This window comes from Manihot esculenta, chromosome 10 (assembly GCF_001659605.2).
Source record: "Manihot esculenta cultivar AM560-2 chromosome 10, M.esculenta_v8, whole genome shotgun sequence".
In the NCBI taxonomy this organism is placed as follows: Eukaryota; Viridiplantae; Streptophyta; class Magnoliopsida; order Malpighiales; family Euphorbiaceae; genus Manihot; species Manihot esculenta.
In genome coordinates, this window is record NC_035170.2 from 25,973,339 (window position 1) to 25,992,625 (window position 19,287).

The window sequence follows — 19,287 nt, forward strand, 5'->3', positions numbered from 1 at the left end:
TTACCATACGTGGGTCAGGCGTATGATACGGATCAGAAGAAGGCAAAGAGATATGCCACAAGGCTTCATCCCAGGTATTTCTCTTTGATTCTCCATGCGGAGAAGGAGAGTTTCCACTCCATTGTGGATGCTGCTAGAAAGATGGAGGCCAGTGCCATAAGTCAGGGTGTAGTCAAGAAGGCACAGTCTTCTGGTGCTAAACCAGGTTCCTCCTCACAGAGTACAGCAAGTGCGAGCAAGAAGAGATGGGAGAAATTCAGAGGAAAGAGAGGCAAGTTCTGGAACAGGATTAAGACGGGTCTGGGAATGAGTAGCGGCTCCAGCTCTGGCACAGATCTTCCAGTTTGCAATAGGTGTGGGAGACCGCACAGAGGAGCTTGTATGTTGGGATCTACAGCCTGCTATAGATGTGGGCAGGAGGGACATTATGCACGGGAATGTCCTCAGGCGACTTTGGTTGCACCATCCCAGCAGATGACCTCAGGTAGTGTCGTACAGTCAGCAGCTTCAGCCCGTCCACCAAGTAGTGGCAGAGGTAGAGGAAGAGGGGCAGCCTCTTCATCAGGGATGGGTTCCCGAGGTGCAGGTCCGTCAGCTCCAGCACGGATTTTCACCATGACGCAGCAGGAGGCAGACACGTCGAACACCGTGGTGTCAGGTACTCTCATCATTGGGTGTTCAGAGGTGTATGCTTTGATGGACCCCGGTGCTTCTCACTCTTTCATTTCTTCTAGAGCCGCAGAGAGATTGGGGTTGATTGTATCTGAGTTAGAGTGTCCTCTCTGGGTCAGTGGACCTAGATGTGACCCATCATTGGCAGAGTCAGTCTGTCAGTTCAGTCCAGTGTTTATAGAGGATAGATGCCTTCCAGCTGACCTTGTGGTTCTAGAGTTGACAGATTTTGATGTCATTCTAGGGATGGATTGGTTATCTACCTATAGTGCTACCTTGCACTGCAGGGACAAGGTAGTGAGTCTCAGAGACCAGGATGGGTCAGAGTGTGTCTTCAGAGGAGACAGGAGAGGGACACCTAGGGGTTTGATATCAGCCCTCCAGGCTCGTAGGATGTTGAGGAAGGGGTGTCAGGGGTTCCTAGCTTATGTGAGAGAGCTAGACAGTCAGGTTAGGGAACCATCCTCCGTACCAGTTGTTAGAGAATTCCCAGATGTGTTTCCTGAAGAGCTTCCAGGACTACCACCTGATAGGGAAATAGAGTTCGAGATAGAGTTGATGCCCGGTGCCAGACCGATCTCTATTCCTCCCTACAGGATGGCGCCAACAGAGTTGAGAGAGTTGAAAGAACAGTTACAGGATTTGGTAGCAAAGGGTTTCATCCGCCCGAGTACCTCACCCTGGGGTGCTCCAGTATTATTTGTCAGAAAGAAGGATGGACCTCTTAGACTTTGTGTCGACTACAGACAGTTGAACAAAGTTACTATAAAAAACAAGTATCCTTTACCCAGGATCGATGATCTATTCGACCAACTGTCAGGAGCAGGTTGCTTTTCTAAGATAGATCTGAGATCCGGATACCACCAGTTGAAGATCAGGGAAGGAGATGTATCCAAGACTGCTTTTCGAACCAGATATGGGCATTATGAGTTCCTAGTAATGCCGTTCGGGTTGACTAATGCCCCTGCAGCATTCATGGATCTCATGAACAGGGTTTTCAGGGAGTACTTGGATCGTTTTGTGATCGTCTTTATAGATGATATCTTGGTGTACTCCAAGAATGCCGAGGAGCATGCCCAGCATCTGAGGATAGTTTTGCAAACCTTGAGAGAGCATGGCTTGTATGCCAAGTTCTCCAAGTGCGAGTTCTGGCTAAGGAGCATTGCTTTTTGGGTCATGTAGTTTCAGAAGAAGGAATCACAGTCGATCCCAAGAAGGTAGAGGCAGTAGCCAATTGGCCTACACCCACGACAGTGACAGAGATCAAGAGTTTTCTGGGTTTGGCAGGCTACTATCGGAGGTTCGTTCAGGACTTTTCGAAGATAGCTGCTCCTATGACCAGACTGACCAGGAAGAATCAGAAGTTCGTATGGTCAGAGGATTGTGATGAGAGTTTTGAAGAGTTGAAGAGACGGTTGACTTCAGCACCGGTGTTAGCTCTGCCGAACAGTGATGATGATTTCACAGTGTTCTGTGATGCATCCCGAGTGGGATTAGGTTGTGTGTTAATGCAGAATGACAAAGTGATAGCTTATGCTTCTAGACAGCTGAAGAAGCACGAGCTGAACTATCCGACACACGATCTTGAGATGGCAGCTGTTATCTTTGCACTTAAGATGTGGAGGCATTACCTCTATGGGGTAAAGTGTGAGATCTATACGGATCATAAGAGCCTGCAGCACATCTTAAGTCAGAGAGAGTTAAACTTGAGGCAGAGACGGTGGGTAGAATTGCTCAGTGATTACGATTGTAAGATCCAATATCATCCGGGTAAGGCTAATGTTGTAGCTGATGCCTTAAGCCGGAAGTCATTTGGCAGTTTATCCCACATTGCAATAGAGAGAAGACCGGTGGTGAAGGACTTTTACAGACTCATGGATGAAGGGCTACAGTTGCAGTTGTCTGGTACAGGTGCTTTGATTGCACAGATGAGAGTTACACCAGTGTTTCTAGAGCAAGTGGCTCTGAAACAGCACGAAGATCCTGAGTTAGTGAAGATTGCCAGGACTGTTCAGTCTGGCAACAGTACAGAGTTCAGATTTGACAGTGAAGGGATTCTTCGTCACGGTAAGAGATTATGTGTACCAGATGATAGCAGTTTGAAGGAAGACATTATGAGGGAAGCTCATAATGCAAGGTATAGCGTTCACCCTGGAGCCACTAAGATGTATCAAGACCTGAGAAGGGTGTATTGGTGGCCAGCGATGAAGAGGAAGTGGCACAGTTTGTGTCAGCCTGCGAAACATGTCAAAGGGTGAAGCTAGAACACCAGAAGCCGGCTGGAATGCTTAACCCACTGCCGATTCCAGAGTGGAAATGGGAGAATATCGCTATGGATTTTGTAGTGGGGTTACCGGCGACGTCCAACAGGCTAGACTCCATATGGGTGATTGTGGACAGACTGACGAAATCTGCTCACTTCATTCCAGTCAGGAGCAACTATTCTGTGGACAAGTTAGCGCAGGTCTATGTAGAAGAGATAGTCAAGCTGCATGGAGTTCCAGTGTCGATAGTCTCAGATAGAGGACCGCAGTTCACCTCCAGATTTTGGCGGAGTCTGCAAGCTGCTATGGGTACAAGATTGGATTTCAGCACTGCTTTCCATCCACAGACAGACGGTCAGTCAGAAAGGACCATCCAGACCATAGAAGATATGCTGAGAATGTGTGTGTTAGACTTTGGCGGTTCTTGGAGGCAGCATCTACCTCTGGTGGAGTTTGCCTACAACAACAGCCATCATGCTAGCATAGGGATGGCTCCTTATGAAGCTCTGTATGGGAGGAAGTGCAGAACACCTGTTTGCTGGGAAGAGGTAGGAGAGAAGGCTCTTGCAGGGCCAGAGTTAGTTGAGATTACCAGCAAATTAGTGCCTGTGATCAGAGAGAGGATCAGAACAGCTGTAAGCAAGCAGAAAAGCTATGCAGACATCCGTAGGAAGCAGATAGAGTTCCAGGAGGGGGATATGGTATTGCTGAAAGTGTCTCCAATGAAAGGAGTGGTTCGCTTTGGAAAGAAGGGTAAATTGGCTCCACGGTACATAGGTCCTTTTGAGATCTTGCAGAAGATCGGGCCTGTGTCGTATAAGCTGGATTTACCTGCATCGATGGAACGAGTTCACCCGGTATTTCATGTTTCTATGTTGAGAAAGTTTGTGTCAGATCCAGAGAAGGTTCTTAGTGAGCCTGAGGTGGAAATCTTAAGCGATCTCACCTATGTCGAGCAACCAGTGCGGATCATTGACACCCAGATTCGAAAGCTGAGAAACAAGGAGATACCAATGGTGAAAGTCCTGTGGAACCACCATAACCTAGAAGAGTGCACTTGGGAGACACGGGAGTCGATGCTCCAGCAATACCCATATCTGTTTTAAGGTTAGGTTTTCCCCTTTGCTATGTGTTTATGTGTTTATGTGTTTATGTGTTTCGTTCTTTGAGGACCATTCGGGGACGAATGTTCTTAAGGGGGGAAGAATGTAATACCCGGCTCGAGTCCGGCATCGGAATTCCTGTCGTCTGGTGGAATCTCGGATGTCGGAACCCTCGAGAAGGGTAAGACATATGTTTTCATGTGTGTTTTAAGAGTTTTGAATGTTTTCAAGTGTGAAAGGAATTGAGTTTTGAAAGAAAAGCAATAAGGGAGAAATGCAAAGGTTCGGCCGCCGAAGGTCACTTTCGGCCGCCGAACATTGCATGGTTTCGGATTCACGTTCGGCTGCCGAAGGTGGTTTGGCCAGCCACCTATTTAAGGGCCAAAGGTCGGTGGAAGGAGGATATTTCTCCTCCACTTGCGGCCAGAGGTGAGCCAAAACCTTCTCACGTTGACTTTGATGATTTTCATGTTTTTTCACCAAATCCTTCAAAGGTTTTAAGAGTTTTGTTGTTGTTTTGAAGATTTGAGCAAACTAACCAAGTTTTGAAGCTTGGAGCTTTGAGAGAGGATTTCTCCATATCTCCACGTTAGGATCCTTCATCCTCAAGTTCCTTAAGAGGTAAGTGAAGATCCTGAGCTTCTTTGATGATTTTTGAAGGTTTTATGAAGGTTGTGTGGGTAGTATGCATGTTTAGGTTTAGGTGAGGTTTTTGGTAATCTTTGGTGTTCAAACATGTTTGAGTGTTATGTGATATGTTTGTTTGGGGTTGTAGGTTCGTTTTAGACCCCTTTGTGCATATATAGGTGTATATGCTAGTTGGGAGTAGTTGATATGCATGTTGAGAGGAGTTGGGGAAAAGATTGCATGAAACAGAGCAGGGTTCTGCCCGTTAGGCAAAACCAGGTTCGGCCGCCGAACCCCTTGTGGAGGCAGTTTCAGCTGCCAAAGCTTGCCCTCGAAACCTGGGACTTTCGTCTCTGGAGGCAAGGTTCGGCCGCCGAAAGTGCCGCCGAAGGTTGAGTTTCGTCTCTGGACGAGACTTTCGGCTGCCGAAGGTGCCGCCGAACATGCATGAGTTTCGTCTCTTGAGAGGGGTTTCGGCCGCCGAACCTGCCGCCGAACGTGCCCTGTCCAGCTTTCTTTTGCATGTTTTCTGTGATTGTTTGAGGATCGTTTAGAGGGTTTTTGGGGAGTTTCTTAGAGATGTTCTTGAGTTAGTTTGGTCCCTCATTTGAGTCCACCTGTGTAGGTACGGACCAGAGGAATCAGGGAGGTCAGCAGTGAGTCCAGTTTCAGAACCTGCAGAGTCAGTTCAGAGTCAACCCGAGGTGAGTGGAACGGAACTTAATGTTTGAATATGAGAAATAAATATTTTATCATACTTCATGCATCATGAATATCCTATAGGGTGCGTGCATTAGTGGACACGAATATGATGCATTGCATTTATCCTTGTACTTGGCATTGCTCCTTGTACATTGTTTCTATGACAGTATGGACATAGTACGGATTCAATAGCCCTCAAAGGAAAGACCTGGAATAGCCCTACGGGGACCAGGCACAAAGACCTGGAACAGCCCTAAGGGGACCAGGCACATGGTACTTCGGTACCCCAGATGAGATGCAGTACCCAGATAGAGGGAGTGTTGATCCGTCCATGCTGAGATGATGTGATTACTTGTGATGTGATACCTTTCATGAGAGCATGTTTTATCACCTGTGCTTTATCCTGTTCTACTCACTGGGCTATAGTAGCTTATCCCTCTCCCCTAACTCCAGTTGTGCAGGTTCAGAGTTCAGAGGGAAGTCAGCAGGGTACAGGAAGAGTATATAGTTTGTAGTAGCTAGTGTGGACATGTACATGTAAAGTGTAATGACCCGAAAATCGGACCGCTACCGGCGCTAGGATCCGGGTCGACTTAAGGCCGCCGGGACCCATAGCAAGCCTGACATAAAACCTGTAAACCTGTATAATCCCATACATGATCAACAATATGCATAAAAATTAAAACTTTTCTTTCCATTGAACATCAACCAAACTCAACCTGTGCATAACATTAACATAACTTTGATCCCTCTGTGGGATCTCATCTGTGCCCTCAATGGGTAACATACATCTGTTGAGTTGGTTTACATAAACATCAACAAAATCTCTAAGATCATGTATAAAAGGGATACAACAATCTATGGTCAAGCACATACTAACATCCATAAAACTCATTACATAACTATACTGTACTTTTACATTACAATTTGATCATGTCCATCGCTAGCTATTACGTAAGCATGACTTCTTTACTCTATCCGGACTCCCGCACTATATCCTGTACCTGTAAGCCTGGGGGAAAAGGGAGAGGGGTGAGCTAAAAGCCCAGTGAGTAGAGCTAGTAAAACACATTAACACTATGCTCAAATGGAATGCATCATAACACAGACAATTCACATAAGGGTTGGGTGAACTTGTCACCAATTAGTCCAAGTTAACTCTGTGCCAGGCCTGTAGAATGGGGTCCTGGTCTTCCTGTCAGAACATACATTACTTACCATTTCCCAGGGCCTCCTCTGGGCTCCTGGTCTTCAAGTCCCACAACCGTGCTAGACCATAGGATGGGATCCTGGTCTTTCCTTACTCTGTGCCAGGCCTGTAGACTGGGGCCTGGTCTTTCTTACTCTGTGCCAGGCCGTAGCATGGGGTCCTGGTCTTCCTGTCTTAGACTAATTGGGTCATCCAACATTCACCCACATCAACAACAATTTATGCGATGCGGCATATTCGTGAAAACTAATGCAATCATCCTATTGCATAATCATGATGCATGATACATGATAAAACATTTAATTTAAAAGATTAAGGTTAGTTCCACTCACCTCTGGCTGACTCTGACAACACCGAAGCAGCTGGACTCACTGCTGGGGTCCTCGGTTCCTCGGGTCCGAACCTACACGGGTGGACTCAAATGAGGGACCAAACATACGTAAATACAGCTCTAATATACTCCCCAAAAACCCCCCTAAAACATCCTGAAAATATCACATAGAGACATGCATGAAATGGCTGAACAGGGCACTTTCGGCGGCACCTTCGGCGGCCGAAAGTCCTGGACAGATCCGAAAGTCAGGCACTTTCGGCGGCACCTTCGGCGGCCGAAAGTCCCAGACAGAGACGAAAGTCTCTTTTCGGGGGCAACTTCGGCAGCCGAATGCTGCCTCCACAAAGGGGGTTCGGCGGCCGAAACTCCCTTCGGCGGCCGAACCTGGTTTCTGCCAGAAGGGCAGAAACTTGGTTCAAACGAACCTCTTGCCTCCCAAAACCTCCAATCATGCATAATCTCGTTCTACCACATGCATACCACACATACATTACACCTAGGCGTCTCAAACTATCATATACCCCAACTACAACACTTCAAACACATAAAAATCAACATACATTGCTCAAATCATCAATATAACCCATAAACTCAACATGTAACCTAACATGCATTTCTACCCATAGATCTTGCAATAAACTTACTTAAAACACATAAGGAACTTAAGATCGGCTCTTACCTCTTGAAGATCGAGAGGGAGACGACCTAAACTTGGAGATCCACGAAAATGAGCTCCTGAGTTCCCAAAGCTCCAAAACTTGTTTCAAAAGCTTAAATCTTCCAAACCAAGTGAAAACAAGTGAAAATCTTGAAAGATTTAGAGGAAGAACATCAAAAATGGGTGAGGGACGGCGGAAAGCTCACCTTGGCCGAAAATGGGGAAAAGCTCGCCCGTTTTCGGCTAAGGGACCCTTTTATAGTGGCTGGCCAGACCACGTTCGGGGGCCGAATGTGCCTCCGCATGCATGCCATGTTCGGCGGCCGAACATGAGGTTCGGCGGCCGAACCTGGACTTCCCTCACTCATGCTTTCGGGGGCCTAACGTGCCTCCAAAACGCATGCATGTTCGGCGGCCGAACTTGACTTTCGGCGGCCGAACCTGGGTTTTCCTCCAAGGACTTTTCATGTAAAAACTCATTTAATTTCATACTTAAAATCATAAAACACCTTAAAACATTTTTATAAAACATGATTCTACCCTTCTAGAGGTCTCCGACATCCGAGATTCCACCGGACGGTAGGAATTTCGATACCGGAGTCTAGCCGGGTATTACATAAAGAGATAATGTACAATGTATAGACTTGTGCTTGACTTAGAAGTGTTGTAATCCCTTGTTGTAGACACATGATCAGTTTATGTATGTTTCTTTTCTTGTTCATATTGATGAGAAAACCAGGCTTATTATGACGAGTTTTATCCGCCTAGAGCAATGAGGAGCTCTAGTAGGGATTGGCAGAGAACAGAGATAGTGCATGCACAGGTTAAGCTATGGAGGAAAGAAAAGTTTTATGTTTTTACAGAAAATATATGATCATGTATGGGATGTCACTGGTGCACAGTCAGTATAGCAGGCTTACTACGGGTCCCGGCGACCTTAAGTCGATCTGGATCCTAGTGCCGGTAGCAGTTCGGTTTCCGGGCTGTTACAGTCAAGCACAATTCTATACATCTTATTACACAATTACTATCTCTTTACAAGTACATGCCCACACTAGCTATTACATAACTCTTCTCCTTCCATACCGTGCTTGTAACGACCCGAAAATCGGACCGCTACCGGCGCTAGGATCCAGATCGGCTTAAGGCCGCCGGGACCCGTAGCAAGCCTGACATGTAACCTGAAAATCTGTTTAATCCCATACATGATCAACAATCATACATAAAAATTTAAAACTTTTCTTTCATACATTGTAACGACCCGGAAACCGGTACTCCTCAGTAACGGTCCGAACCATCACTGGCACTAGGATCCAGATCGGCTTAAGGCCGCCGGGACCCGTAGCAAGCCGACAATACTCTCTGTGTACCTGATAAATCCCATACATGATACACAGATACTCAACAATCCTGTAAAACTTTGTAGGCTTAACTAATGCTACTCAGACATAGCAATCTGAAATGGCCCTCAGGGCCTATACCAGGGACTACTATCTGCTGTGGATCAAGGGATTGAAACCCTTTTCCTCTGTAACACAATCCACTGGTATCACATCAAAGCCATACATTAAGCCTAACTCACACATTTCTCATCAAGAAACGTAAAACAGGATTCATGTCCAAGGGATTAATCATACATCACACTATAGCAAGGATACTAGGAAAAGCACAAGTCTATCCAGTATACAACAGTACATATCTATACACATTACATTACCACTAATCTTTTAATTACAGCATGTCCACTATGCTATTACAACATACATTCATGCATAACTTTCCTCTGTACTCTTGCTGACTTGAACTTCCCATAGCTATCTCAGACCCTGCAAAACTGGGATTAAGGGAGTGGGATGAGCTCTAGAGCCCAGTGAGGAGGAACAATAAAAACAGTTCATTAATTACATGCTCTCATGAAATGCATCACATCACAAACATATCATCTCAAGGATGAACTTGTCACCAATAGCCCTTTACTGTATACATATAGTAATCTGTCCAACTTGCCAGGGGCGATTAGGCCTCGCCTGGACTTCTCTTAAGTAACTCATATCATAACATGTCCAACTGTGCCAGGGGCGATTAGGCCTCGCCTGGACTTCTCTGAGCTCTGATCTGACAGCCCAGCTGTCTCACTCATAGTACCAGGAGCGACCTGGACTATCCAGGGGCGACCTGGTATGGCTATCTCATGCCATAACTCTGTATCTGTGCTCTGTGCTCTATCAAGGGCTAAGGATCATCCAACATTCATCCATACAAATATCATCTTATGCAATGCAGCATATTCGTGGAATCTAATGCAATACAACCTAATACATAACATGGCATTTTATGATGCATGGATCATGCGAGATTCGTGTCATTTCTGAATGTAAAATAGTACAGTTAGTTCCACTCACCTCTAGCCAATGCTGGCTAACTCTGGGCCAACTCTAACTCTGGAGCCTCCTCGGTTCCTCGGTCCAATCCTACACAGATGGACGTAAATGAGGTACCAAACATACTCTAACATAACTATGAACATCTCTCCAAAAACCCTCTAAAACATCACAAAACATGTATGCAAAACAAGCAAAGGAAGGCTGGACAGGGCACCTTCGGCAGCACCTTCGGCGGCCGAATGTCTCCTCCAGAGACGAAAGTCAGGCATGTTCGGCGGCCTAACTTGGACTTTCGGGGGCCGAACCTGAGTTTAGCCAGAACTCAGTTTCGTGCACAAGGACGCCTGCCAGTCCCTCCATCACCTGTTCAGACCTCAACACATGCATTTAACCCTTCTAAAACATGCATAAACACTTCAACAAGCCTAAGGGAGCTTCATATAACTTTAAACGCCAACAAACAAGCTCACAAGACACACATCAAACATAAAGGATTCATAAACCCTATGATGCACATCTTATGCAAACTCATGCCTAGCTCCCTTTTCCCTTTACAAAACTCATAAAAACATCATAAGAACCATGGATCAACACTTACCTCTTGAAGAACAAAGGCTGAGATGATCCAAACTCAAAGATATGGAGAAACCAAGCTTCAAAAGCTTCAAACTCCAAAACCTTGTTTCAAGCTCACAACTCTTCAAACCAAGGGTAAAACTCATTCAAACCGTGAAAGATTTGAAGAAAAACCATGAAAATACTTTAAGGAGATCAAGACCTCACCTAGGTCAGAAGGAGAGAAGAAACCTCCTCCTTTTTCTGCCACTCGGTGCCCTTATAGATGAGCAACCGCCTCAGGTTCGGCTGCCGAATCGCATGCAAAACCATGCAACTTTAGGCGGCCGAACTTAACCTTAGGGGGCCGAAACTAGGGAACGTTAGGCGGCCGAACTTAACCTTAGGGGGCCGAACATGGCAAAATGCCTCCTTGGCCATATCTCTTCAAAACTCAATCCTTTTCTACGCTAAACCTTTAAAACACTTGCACATATTTTAGAAAACTTTCTCTTACCCTTCCAGAGACCTCTGACATCCTCGAACTCCCCCGGATGGTAGGAATTCCGATGTCTGAATCTAGCCGGGTATTACATTCTTTCCTCCTTTAAAAACATTCGTCCTCGAATGTTAAAACAACAACAATAAACATACAGGGAAACAAGAAGAAAGCCTACCATCAGTCTCTATGACGAGACACAGATACCCCTGGAGTAAAACTCCCGGGTTGGCTATACTGTCGGACTTTGTGGATTCTTATCTGCTTAATCTGTGTCCATACCCTATACGGACTGCTACCTTTATTTTTTTTTCTTTGGCTCTTCTTAGCTTTCTCCCTACGCTAGATCTTTACCCTTAGTTTCCTTGTACGCACTCCGGTCAGAGGAGCAATGACTCTCAGGGTATGCTTCGCTCACTCACTCTATTTGTGACACAACACAAGGGAATAGACATGCCCTGATCTTGGCCTTCATGCCATGTTCTCTAGCTACTACTACATTGAGTAGCTACTGGGCATGCTTCGAACGATTCTACGCTTTTGCTGCGTACTCTGATCTTTGCCTGCCTTTTTTCTTCTGTACTATACTGGCTTTTGTGTTTTTTTTTTTTTTTTTTTTTGGACTCTCTCTAACGCTTAGATCTATCGTGGAGGATCAGCAGCTCTTACTCGCTGTCTTCACAAACTATTAATCCTGCGTGGAAACACCTGTCCTTGGTAGTGATTAGGTTTCATCCTTCGTTTCTCACACTGACACTGGAACATTCCAGGGTGAGGTACTAGGTCGGATAACCTTTCTCTACCCAGCTTCTCTATACTATACTGACTATGCTCTCTTTGCAGGTGCCATGCTGTAGGGTAGAAGGAAAGAAGGAAAGAAATGGTTCCGCGTCCAGACACCACTCCTATTCCAAACTCTGACTCCCTGACAGATGGAAAACCTGACAGCTCGTCTGGGACAACCATCTAGACCTCACTAGCAATGGGCGTTGAGGCTGATTTCCTGATCTGACTCCTAAACTCGCTCACAAGAGCGAGAACCCTCTGATACCCTTTCCTGTGTACCGTTGAGCCTACTGGGCTGACATCAAACCTTTAGGCACCTATACTCTGTCCCTTTCAAGGACTATCTCTGATCCATCTTAGCCTCTGAACTCTGTCTCGACAGATACAGATACAAATAGTACAATGAGTAAGTAGCCAATCCGCCCTAGAATGACATCAACTGGTCAACTCTAGAACCATAAGGTCAGCTGGATAGTCTCTACTCACTCCACGCTAAACTGCTCTGACTAACTGACTCTGCCTCAGATGGATCATACTCGGGTCCACTAACCCAGAGAAAACAAAGCCTAGAAGGCATCCAACCCACTCGATGAACAGCTCACTAAGTCACAAGAAAGTAGAAACACGCGGGTTCAAAACAAACAACATACACATCCGAACATCCACAAGTGAACATACCTGACGTCACTGTGTTCGATGTGATAGTTTCCTACGGAGTCAGAGTGAAGATCCGAACTATAGGTAACGGACCTTCTCTCGGGAACGTACTAATGAAAAGGCTAACCCTTTCCTCTGCCTCAATTTATCACCGAATCCCAGAGTAAACTGCAAGTTCCTCCTGAACTTACCCTTAGTCTTACTCTTTTCTTTTTCTATTTCATTCTAGTTTGCGTATTCTTTTTCTTTCTTTTGTTTTGTTACTCTGCTCTATGACACTTACTTTTCTCTTACTCTTATTCTTTTCTTACTCTGTTCTTTGACTTATTTCTTCTCTTTGAGGGCTGCACTCGGAGATGAGAGATCACTCTCAAATATCTTTCCTGGTTCACTATCTCGCTATTACTCATTTGGCTTTTCCTATCTCTCGCACTCTGGTAGTGCAATCTTTACCATTCGTCGTTCTCCCTCTCTTCATTTAGCGGGTGGTACACCTGATGACTTGTCTGGGTCCTATCGACAACTTTTCTCTGGCTGTGGGCACTACAATCTGACTAACTACGCTGTTCGCTAACACAAGCAAGAAACCTTTGATACCCTCTCCTAAATAGCGTAAGAGCCTCTAGGGCTGATAGCAAACTTCTAGGCATCTCTACTTTGTCCCCTCACACATTACCTGTGATCCATCCATCCTGGTCTCAAAGCCTGACTACTCTGCCTCTGCTATCTAAGGCAGTACGATGAGTAGCTAGCCCATCCACCCCTAGAATGACATCAACCAGTCACTCTAGAACCACAAGGTCAGCTGGAAGGCACCTACTCAAAACTCGCACTCAACTCTATTGGCAGACTAACTCTGCCACTGACGGATCACACTTGAGTCTATTGACCCAAAGAGGACATCCTAATCCCAGAAGTTATCAAACCCATACTCTCGATGGCTCTCACAGCCCTAAGGAAAGCGAAACATCAGAGTCTCTACTAGCAAACACATCAAAACATATGGAAGTGAAACATACCTGTCACTGCCATGTCCGATGTGTCAGCCTCCTGCTGCGTCAAAGCAAAGATCCGTGCTGGCACTGATGAACCTTCACCTGGGGAACCTGTGGAAGAAGGAGTGATCCCGCTCCTTCTGCCTCTGTCCTGCGCCATGGCTAGAGCTTCTGGCTGAGCCACTCGGTCTGAGACTGTCTGCTGGGACTGTGTTAGCAAAGTGGCGGTGGAACACTCACGTGCTATGTGCCCCTCTTGTCCGCACCTGAAACATGCTGTTGTCCCTACTAGACAGACTCCCTTGTGCGGCCTACCGCACCTCGGACATTTAGAGTTGTTCAAACCAGAACTCGATCCGTCACCTATGCCCAGACCAGACTTTATCTGCTTCCAGACCTTATTCTTCTTTGATCTCCTGAGGCCTCTACCTCCTTTCTTACTCATTGTATCAGCCTCATGCAGAGGGGAGAGATTAACATCGCTTGTCCCTGCAAGTTTGGTACTAGCTTTCCTCTTCTGTACTATATCTACTATATCATGGGAACTCGCCCTTGACCTATTGACAACCCCTCCTACAAACTCATGAGCAAACTGCTCCCAGGATAAGCTTTCTACCCGCGAATCCACATACTGGTTGAACCATTCCCTTGCTTTTTCACATTTCAATGTGACCCCTGCCATTTGAATGGCTATATTCTCACTGACTCCCAACTCGTCAGTTATCATCTTAACCATTCTAAGATACTCAACAGGGTCATCTCCAGTCTCAAATTGGGGAACATCTAACCTCAAATAATCTGTCAGCTGCACCATACTTTCTCCAGGTGAACTCAGCTTAGGTGTTTGGATAACTGGGGCTACTGGTTCTACTGGTGGTGGAGGAGGTGCAACTTGCCCTGGGTTAGGGTTTACTGACCTTGGGTAACAAACGAAGGGTGGAAACATAGTATACTGTGGATATGATGGTGGATATGGCGGATAAAAGGGAGGATAGGGCATAAAGGTAGGATATGCGTGATATCTAGGCAACTCTGATGTACCTCTCATCGGGTACTCTGCCCCCCACGGGTAGGGTGGATACTGAGGTGGAACAAACCTCGAGGCCTGAGTGCCTCCTTGGGACTCACCCATATCTCCTCCTAAGCCGCCCTCGCTACTCTGGTCATCCTTCTCTCTTTCTCTCATAAGCCCTGACATACCACTCTGGACAACTCCCCGTCTACTCTCCTCAACAGACCTTCTAGGGCCCCTTGATGTACCTTCTCTACTTAAACTATCGGATGTTGCCCTTTGCAGAATAGGGAGATGGACATCCATGTCCTCATTCTCCGGCGGAGCTCCAATCAATCTCGCAGATCGACGAGTTCCTCTCATCCTGCCTCTGAAAAACACAACAGCACACAAAAATATCATCAAATGATCCATGTGAGAACACATGAATCCTCAGCACATATCAAACATATTCATAGCACATGTAGCTCATCATGGCATTTCACATCATCATGCAAAACAGGACTCCACATCCTATCCTAGTGAACATGCGTTTACCTATTGTGCTTTCCCTCCTATACAAAACTACACCTCTTTCCGATGTGGGACTCTAATCCTTGAGCATCTTCGCTCAACACACTGTACTCAAAAGATCTAAAACGCTAACATCTTAACCTCGTTCCGATGTGAGATATCTCTGATCCCTGAGTATACGGACTCAGCACATCGTACTCTAGAGGCCCTATGCTCTGATACCAATCTGTAACGACCCGGAAACCGGTACTCCTCAGTAACGGTCCGAACCATCACTGGCACTAGGATCCAGATCGGCTTAAGGCCGCCGGGACCCGTAGCAAGCCGACAATACTCTCTGTGTACCTGATAAATCCCATACATGATACACAGATACTCAACAATCCTGTAAAACTTTGTAGGCTTAACTAATGCTACTCAGACATAGCAATCTGAAATGGCCCTCAGGGCCTATACCAGGGACTACTATCTGCTGTGGATCAAGGGATTGAAACCCTTTTCCTCTGTAACACAATCCACTGGTATCACATCAAAGCCATACATTAAGCCTAACTCACACATTTCTCATCAAGAAACGTAAAACAGGATTCATGTCCAAGGGATTAATCATACATCACACTATAGCAAGGATACTAGGAAAAGCACAAGTCTATCCAGTATACAACAGTACATATCTATACACATTACATTACCACTAATCTTTTAATTACAGCATGTCCACTATGCTATTACAACATACATTCATGCATAACTTTCCTCTGTACTCTTGCTGACTTGAACTTCCCATAGCTATCTCAGACCCTGCAAAACTGGGATTAAGGGAGTGGGATGAGCTCTAGAGCCCAGTGAGGAGGAACAATAAAAACAGTTCATTAATTACATGCTCTCATGAAATGCATCACATCACAAACATATCATCTCAAGGATGAACTTGTCACCAATAGCCCTTTACTGTATACATATAGTAATCTGTCCAACTTGCCAGGGGCGATTAGGCCTCGCCTGGACTTCTCTTAAGTAACTCATATCATAACATGTCCAACTGTGCCAGGGGCGATTAGGCCTCGCCTGGACTTCTCTGAGCTCTGATCTGACAGCCCAGCTGTCTCACTCATAGTACCAGGAGCGACCTGGACTATCCAGGGGCGACCTGGTATGGCTATCTCATGCCATAACTCTGTATCTGTGCTCTGTGCTCTATCAAGGGCTAAGGATCATCCAACATTCATCCATACAAATATCATCTTATGCAATGCAGCATATTCGTGGAATCTAATGCAATACAACCTAATACATAACATGGCATTTTATGATGCATGGATCATGCGAGATTCGTGTCATTTCTGAATGTAAAATAGTACAGTTAGTTCCACTCACCTCTAGCCAATGCTGGCTAACTCTGGGCCAACTCTAACTCTGGAGCCTCCTCGGTTCCTCGGTCCAATCCTACACAGATGGACGTAAATGAGGTACCAAACATACTCTAACATAACTATGAACATCTCTCCAAAAACCCTCTAAAACATCACAAAACATGTATGCAAAACAAGCAAAGGAAGGCTGGACAGGGCACCTTCGGCAGCACCTTCGGCGGCCGAATGTCTCCTCCAGAGACGAAAGTCAGGCATGTTCGGCGGCCTAACTTGGACTTTCGGGGGCCGAACCTGAGTTTAGCCAGAACTCAGTTTCGTGCACAAGGACGCCTGCCAGTCCCTCCATCACCTGTTCAGACCTCAACACATGCATTTAACCCTTCTAAAACATGCATAAACACTTCAACAAGCCTAAGGGAGCTTCATATAACTTTAAACGCCAACAAACAAGCTCACAAGACACACATCAAACATAAAGGATTCATAAACCCTATGATGCACATCTTATGCAAACTCATGCCTAGCTCCCTTTTCCCTTTACAAAACTCATAAAAACATCATAAGAACCATGGATCAACACTTACCTCTTGAAGAACAAAGGCTGAGATGATCCAAACTCAAAGATATGGAGAAACCAAGCTTCAAAAGCTTCAAACTCCAAAACCTTGTTTCAAGCTCACAACTCTTCAAACCAAGGGTAAAACTCATTCAAACCGTGAAAGATTTGAAGAAAAACCATGAAAATACTTTAAGGAGATCAAGACCTCACCTAGGTCAGAAGGAGAGAAGAAACCTCCTCCTTTTTCTGCCACTCGGTGCCCTTATAGATGAGCAACCGCCTCAGGTTCGGCTGCCGAATCGCATGCAAAACCATGCAACTTTAGGCGGCCGAACTTAACCTTAGGGGGCCGAAACTAGGGAACGTTAGGCGGCCGAACTTAACCTTAGGGGGCCGAACATGGCAAAATGCCTCCTTGGCCATATCTCTTCAAAACTCAATCCTTTTCTACGCTAAACCTTTAAAACACTTGCACATATTTTAGAAAACTTTCTCTTACCCTTCCAGAGACCTCTGACATCCTCGAACTCCCCCGGACGGTAGGAATTCCGATGTCTGAATCTAGCCGGGTATTACATACATTCTATCATACACCAAACTCAACCTGTGCATGCACTGAACATATACATAATCATAAACTTGACCCCTCTGTGGGATCTCATCAATGCCCCCAATGGGTGGCATAACAAGTGTTGAGTTGGCTAAACATGGACATCAATAACATTAAGATCATGATTCAAAAAGGGATTACATTATACTATGGTCAAGCACACTTCTAACCTCAATATCGTTACATTACATATCTATGCATCATTATACAATCTGTCATGTCCACATTCTAACTATTACATACATAAGACTTCCTTACTCCTCTTGACTTCTCTGTCTAACCCGTACCTGCAAACCTAGGGAATTTGGGAGAGGGGTGAGCTACTAGAGCCCAATGAGCAGAATAGTAAAGCATTTAAAACATATGATAACATGAAATGCATCACATCACAACTAATCATATCAAGGATGAACTTGTCACCATTTAGCCCTCTACATATTCCATACATGCCAGGGGCGTAGTGCAGGCCACACCTGGTCTTTCTCTTATACATAACATAACATAACATACATAATCCATAGTGTCGGGGGCGTAGTGCAGGCCACGTCCGGTCTTTCTCTTACATAGTGCCAGGGGCGTAGTGCAGGCCACACCTGGACTTCCATACCATATCATCATATCATAACATATGAGGGCTAATGGATCATTCAACATTCATCCATATCAACAACATATTATGCAATGCAACATATTCGTGATTTCTAATGCAAGCATCCTAAAATATCACATGGCATCCGTGGTGCATGAACATGCTCAAAACTGATTTATTTATTTATTTAAAAGCATAAGAGTCATTCCACTCACCTCTGGCTAGCTCTGACACTGACTGAAGCAGCTGACTCACTGCTGAGGTCCTCGGTTCCTCGGGTCCGAACCTACACAGGTGGACTCAAATGAGGGACCAACATACAAGAACATAACTCTAAAAACATCCCCCAAAAACCCCCTAAAACATCTCAAAACATCCATGCAAGAACATGCAAAGGAAGGCTGGACAGTGCACTTTCGACGGCAGGTTCGGCGGCCGAAAGTCCCTCCAGAGCCGAAAGTCAGGCAGGTTCGGCGGCACCTTCGGCGGCCGAAACTCCCAGACAGAGGCGAAACTCATGCATGTTCGGCGGCACTTTCGGGGCCAAAACTCCCAGACAGAGACGAAAGTCTCCTTTCGGGGGCAAGCTTCGGCAGCCGAAAGCTGCCTCCACAAGAGGGTTCGGCGGCCGAAAGTCCCTTCGGCTGCCGAACCTGGTTTCTCCCAAAGGGCAGAAACTTGGTTCAAACATGCACAAATGCCTCCAAACTCAAACCATCATGCATTTAGCTCAACCAAAACATGCATACAAGTTCCTAGGGGTCTCAAACTACCTTAAACCCCAACTACAACACATCAAACACACATTACAAGCCACATTGTTCATGAACATACATTTATACCCATAAACATAACTATAACCTAAACATGCATTCTACCCCCAAGAACTTCATAAAAATTACTTAAAACATAATATAAGCTAGAGATCGACTCTTACCTCTTGAAGATCGAGAGTAGAGGCGACCAAACTTGGAGTTGGGAGAGATTTGAGTTCTTGAACCTCAAAGCTCCAAAACTTTGCTCAAAAGCTCAAATCTTCAAAACAAAGTTAAAACAAATGAAAAACTTGAAAGATCTAGAGGAAAAACATCAAAGATCGGTGAGGGACGGCGGAGAGCTCACCTTGGCCGAAAATGGGGAAAAGCTCACCCGTTTTCGGCTAAGGGACCCTTTTTATAGTGGCTG